This window comes from Ostrea edulis, chromosome 5 (genome assembly GCF_947568905.1).
Source record: "Ostrea edulis chromosome 5, xbOstEdul1.1, whole genome shotgun sequence".
Classification (NCBI taxonomy): domain Eukaryota; kingdom Metazoa; phylum Mollusca; class Bivalvia; order Ostreida; family Ostreidae; genus Ostrea; species Ostrea edulis.
Window position 1 is genome coordinate 33834151 of NC_079168.1, and position 6528 is coordinate 33840678.

The window sequence follows — 6528 nt, forward strand, 5'->3', positions numbered from 1 at the left end:
GGTGTGCAGTGCACATTCCTAAATGAATTCATCAGTTTACATTAAGGATCTACCTTCAAATCCTGTAATCTGGGATGCTCTAAAGTGCATGTCACAGACTAAAGTTATAAAAATAACTTCCAAGAATTTTTAAGAAATTGTTATATACATGTATACTGATATTGAATTAAATTCTATAAAATTTCAGCATCTGATTTTATGTATATATAGACATATTGTAAACATTTTCCACTCTAAAGGTTTAATTTCTTTAATATTTAAGACTTAAAAAAAACTTTTGCAGATACAGTGGTGTAACATTGTCTTACTTTCTGATCAATACATATAGATAGGAAAACTATGTATATTTCAATAAATGTGGAAAATTTTCAACCATTGAATTTCCATTTATGAGTAGTAACTTGTACATAGTACTTCTTAACCAACTTTGATACTGTATAACTATAACTACCTGCATGCATGCATTGCAGAGCACAACCGTAGTAATAATTCACATTTGCTGATGAATTGCTTTAGCATAAAGAGTAAAATTAGTACGTTAAGTTTTAAATTTATGAAAATGCATATTAGGCTTTTCACAGATATTTCTTAAGATATATAGAAAATATGTATATATTCATATAATTATATAAATCCTGCTAATCTAGCTTCTTCCTAAGTGAGGTGTATGGCACGCCATATTTATACAATGTATCTACGGGGTATTCCTTTAAGGATTTCATATATAATTTATGAAATATCTTCTATTTCTAATAAGATATCTAATAAATCTTGAAAGATATATATCTCATATAATATATAGTTTATAAAATATTTAAGATATATATTATAAATTATGAAAGATATCTCCTAAGCTTTATAAGATATCTTGTATATCAAATGATATAATGTTTAACAGATATCTTATAAAACATAAAATATCTTAAATGTTTTATAAGATTTCTCACAAGTTTTATAAGTTACTTTACATATCTTATAAGATATCTCATAAACAATTTAAAAAAAAATATAGCTCAAACTTTGATATATCTTATAATATACATGCAAGATATCTTTTATGTTTTATGATATATATCTTATAAAAGTAAATTCATATGATACATTATAAAGTTAACAAGATGTCTTATAAAATTTCGTTTTTGAGATATCTTATAAAATATCTTATTAAGTTTGAGATATCTTAAAAGACATAAGCTATATGTTTTAGAAGATAACTTATAAACTATATAACATATTTTATTATCTTTTATCAGATATCCAATTATAAAGGATACAATTAATATATTTCATATACTTTAGAAGATATCTTGTAAGTTTAATAAGATATCTTATAAAATTTATGAGATATCTTTAAAGAGGAATAAATCTAAAAATAGCATGTTGTAGAAGTGTAGTAATAGAATCTAACAATAACATCAATTTCATTTTTTCTGTGACGTTGATGATTAACTTAAAATGTAATATATTATTTTGTGCAGTTTATATCAGTCGCAATTATACTATAAGGGAGGAATCGCACATTTTCTTCACCAATTCTATTTTCAATGCAAAATATTCTCTTTTTGTAACCAATGCTGAAGATAACTTAATTTGTTAAAAATCCTTGACAAGAGAAAAAAAATTGTTTTGTCCTGTGACTTGCCCACTCTACAAAATCCTAAATCGGGGAGGGGGAACTTTTCTCCTAAGTTCGAAAAAAATCATGATTTCTTAATTCGGAGGGGGGAGGGGGTGTTAAAAACTTACTACCAAAGATAAATTTTTTATACAAATTCTCCATGAATTCATGCATATATGTTTGCAGTTCTGTCTTTACCCTAAATACCACTATAAATGAAAAATGGAAGAAAGCAGTCTCCCCAATTTCTTTATTTGCATATGTTATAAACAATGGAATTATTACTGTTGCCCCCCCCCCTCCCCCCGAACAAAAGAAGAAAAGACCCTCCCCCCTCATGACACGACAATAAGACTAAATATCGGTTAAACTACAATCTAAATCTTTAAATTACTTTAACTTCCTGAGCTTTTCACTATTTCACAATCATCGCTGGTATGACAGTACTTAATTGAATTTTCTAATTTGCATTGATGATACATGTCTATTACAGTATATAGAAAATGACAAAAGCTTTGGCAGATTTATTTCCGGTTTCCTTCACTGCGGAATTTGACCTCACCTCTAACCTTTTAATGGGTCAAAAAACCCACGTGGTGTAAATATAAATAACAATAACGTTAGTAGGGGTGATATACCCCAAATGTGATTGTCACACCTGAGTGATTTTTCTAGGTGGACTCGACCAGTGCACATCTCTGATAGTAATATATAGGGAATGAGAAACAAATAGAATAACATTTTAAAACATTATGCTTTGCTCAAAATTACAAAATATTGGTTGTATACTAATGCAACATTCTGGAAGTTTAGATAAGTTAGACAAAAATGAAAAAATAATAATAATAATAATAAAAAAAATAGCTTTTCTTGCATACTTGTAAGTGCATGCAAGTATTTGCATTTTCTAATAAAATAAATGCGGATAAATCATTTGCCAATTACATACTGATAGAATGGAATAGGCAAAGGTCATAAAATATATTATTTATATCAATTTTTGCAAAATAAAGGTGCATGCCACATACATAATATGCAATGCACAAGGTATAATCGCCAAAAAAAAGTATCAAATACGGGCGTCTATTCAACAGGTATCGGAGATGTGCACTTACCGAAAATATAAGATTCTCTTTATTCTGATAAATCCACGAAACAAAATGATAAACTCCATTTGTATCTCGTTAGAACTTTACAACACGTTCTCATTCCATTATACAGACTGCGACACACTTCACCCGTGCCAAACAGGGTGTCTTCAATCAGGGGAGATGTCAGAGTCGAAAATTTTTCCTGTATTGAATGCTTGTCTGGTCGAGGTTTTGCAGTTTATAGAAATGGGGAATCTAATATCTGGTTGGATATATTGCGTGCACAATTCAAAATTTCTCGATGATCATATACAAACTTGGATATACAAATAAGGGAATAATGATCGAAAATATACATATGTGTGCAAATGCGTGTATTACATTTGCAATCCATAATAAACAGTTCATTACACAAAGACACATATGAAAGGAAATTTATAAACGAAAATATAGTTTTGTTGTCTCTTTTGGAACCACATAATTATTTACGGTCTCTGTATGTCCATATTCAAAGAGAGAGAGAGAGAGAGAGAGAGAGAGAGAGAGAGAGAGAGAGAGAGAGAGAGAGCGACCGTCCTACTTCGATTTATAATATATCATTTCACAGAAGGAAAGAAAATTGATCACTTATATAAATGTAAGCTTTCAAACATTAAAAATTTCCAGCTATTTAAAAATATATGATTGACAATATATTGGAAACTTACAGGAGTTGATGCTTATAATTGAATTCATTACAAATTAAAAAAAAAAATATTAGTTTGAACTGTACATGTAGAAAATACTGACTTTGTATGTTAGAATAACGGGAAAAAAGTAAATTGTCAAAAAAGTGGGGAAAGCAGACCAGCCTTCCAGCCCACCCCAACCCCCTGTTTTCGTGCCTGAAACAACATATCAATTCGTGTTGAAAGAAAGGTGCATGTCTACATTTCATTAAATTCCAAAGGAGCTCGAATTTATGTGTTCCCCTATTAATTATTTTGTATGCAAGATTCGTTCCCGAATTTAGAATCATGCTTTCAGTCAGAGCAGAAATGAATTCATGTTGAAGTATATCTAGTTTGAATGCAAATGTTGGGTTCCTTCTTTTAATGTCATCAGACTCATTAGAAACCCCTCTCCCAAACTATGCAGCTTTGTTTTTATTGATATCTAACTCGGTATAAATGAATCCGGATATAAATTACATTGTATATAATGTTTTTTCGTGATCATATAGATATTGATACTGATAATGAAAAAAGAAAATGTTGTACAACAGGGGGAAAATGGAAAATTGGATTCTTCAAAATTTCTTGCCATTCAAAATAATAATTAAAAAAGATGAACGAAAACAGCAATAAAATAAAACAAAACACCCAAACAAACCAAGATGTTTTGTCCGATGTTCAAAGTCCTAATGTGGGGTGAAGGGCTAAAGAGTCTTTCACTTTGACTACCTCAATAATTTCCCCCTACACTTCATTTTCTTCAATCGTTGGGGGTCGGATGAGGTGGTTAGAGTCCTCTACTACATTGTATGAGTGCCTCATATCTTCATTTTCTTAATTGGTGGTGGTGTGTGTCTTCTACTATTATATCAGAACTTTCAAGCTGGGGTAAGTGGGGGAGGGGTTGTCACTCAATCTATCTTTTATTTGCATTACAAACTAACAACAAGAGGCCCATGGGCCACATCGCTCACCTGAGTCACCTTGGCCCATATCTGAAGACTTTCAATATATATTTGCATGTAAAACCTTAGTCCCTATTATGGCCCAAACTACCCTTTGCAAACTTGAATCTACACTATGTCAGAAAGCTTTCATGTAAATGTCAACTTCTTTGGCCCAATGGTTCTTGAGAAGAAGATTTTTAAAGCTTTTTCCTATATTTGTATGTAAAACTTTGACCCCTCCCCCACTTGTGGCCCCATCCTACCCCCGGGGGCCATGATTTGAACAAACTTGAATCTGCACTATGTCAGAAAGTTTTCATGTAAAAATCAACTTTTCTGACTCAGTGGTTCTTGAGAAGAAGATTTTTAAAGATTTTTCCTATATATTTGTATGTAAAACTTTAATCCCCTATTGTGGCCCCATCCAACCCCAGGGGCCCATGATTTGAACAAACTTGAATCTGCATTATGTCAGGAAGCTTTCATGTAAATCTCAGCTTTTCTGGCTTAGTGGTTCTTGAGAAGAAGATTTTTAAAGTTTTTCCCTATATATTTGTATGTAAAACTTTGATTCCCCTTGTGGCCCCATCCTACCACCGGGGCCATGATTTGAATAAACTTGAATCTGCAATATGTCAGGAAGCTTTCAGGTAAATGTCAGCTCTTCTGGCCCAGTGGTTCTTGAGAAAAAGATTTTTAAATGACCCCACCCTATTTTTGCATTTTTGTGATTATCTCCCCTTTGAAAGAGACATGGCCCTTCATTTGAACAAACTTGAAAGCCCTTCACCCAAGGATGCTTTTGGCCATGTTTGGTTGAAATTGGCCCAGTGGTTCTGGAGAAGAAGTCGAAAATGTGATAAATTTGACAGACAGACGACGGACAAAAAGCGATCAGAAAAATGGATATTGTTATTAAAGGTGGGTGACAGACACTCTTGTCCTCTCCCCTTGATGTTTGATAACGACGCATAATACGCAGAATGTAATAACGCAAAATGGCATAGATATATAAGATCTATTGAGCGCCAAATTAGCATAAAATGAAGCAATTGAAAATAACATTATTTAAAAATATGTTTAATTTTTAATTAATACGTGCTTTAAATGAATCAAATAAATCTGTATTATCAATTAATGAGAGCAATATTGAGTTACTAGTACTGTTCTCTTTTTATTGAATTAACGATATCATTTGTCTTAATAAGAGCACGATTATTACAAGATCATCGGTTCTCTCTCTCTCTCTCTCTCGTCGTTATCTCTCTCGTTGTTATCTCTCTCTCTCTCCCCTCTCTCTCTCATCCCATACACTCGTACAGTGTTGTATATGCAAATTTATGTACCTAAATGATTTCCTGATTTATAAATCTGCAATACTCTGACCAGTAAATCATATGGTATAAGGATTCATGCACAATACAGGGTAAATATTATACTCTGATACTTCCCCTGATTGAAGATAGCTGATCGGCACGGGCTAAGTGTGTCGCAGTCTGTACAATGGACAATGTTGTTTACTGTTGGAATGCAAATGGAGTTTATCGTTTTGTTTCATGGATTATGCAAATAAAGGGAGTTTTACTACTACTTAGAGTATTTTCGACAAATGTACACGTACATCTGCGGTCCTTCACAGATATTACGAATAGGCCCAGGTAAATAGTCGTCCGCATTCGATGCGTTTTCATGGCGAGCATACATGCCATTTTTATAAGTACAGTAGTATTTATGTCTTTGCCTTTTACTTGAAGTAATTGTGAATGGTATAGATTGTATACTCTTTGCTTATTCCATTTTATCAATAGATAAAATATGAAATATTTCTCCGCATTTTTGTATAGTTTTGACATATTTACTGCAAATGTACGCACGTTCACGTAAAGAAAAGACATTCTATATATATTTATCCAAATATATATATTTAGGATGATTTACTACTGTACGATATGTTTATTATAATATTGAGCACTGCATGGTGTTCCAAAACGTGATTTCATTTCTTCTTGATGTCCTATAAATTAGTATCGGGAGATGTACGTGTTACCTGTCGAAGCTACCCGCACAGGTAAATCGAAGACACTGATGTGAAGTGAAACGTAGCAAAGCTCGTCCCCTTATATACCATGCGAACCCCGATACATATAACAATAGAAATT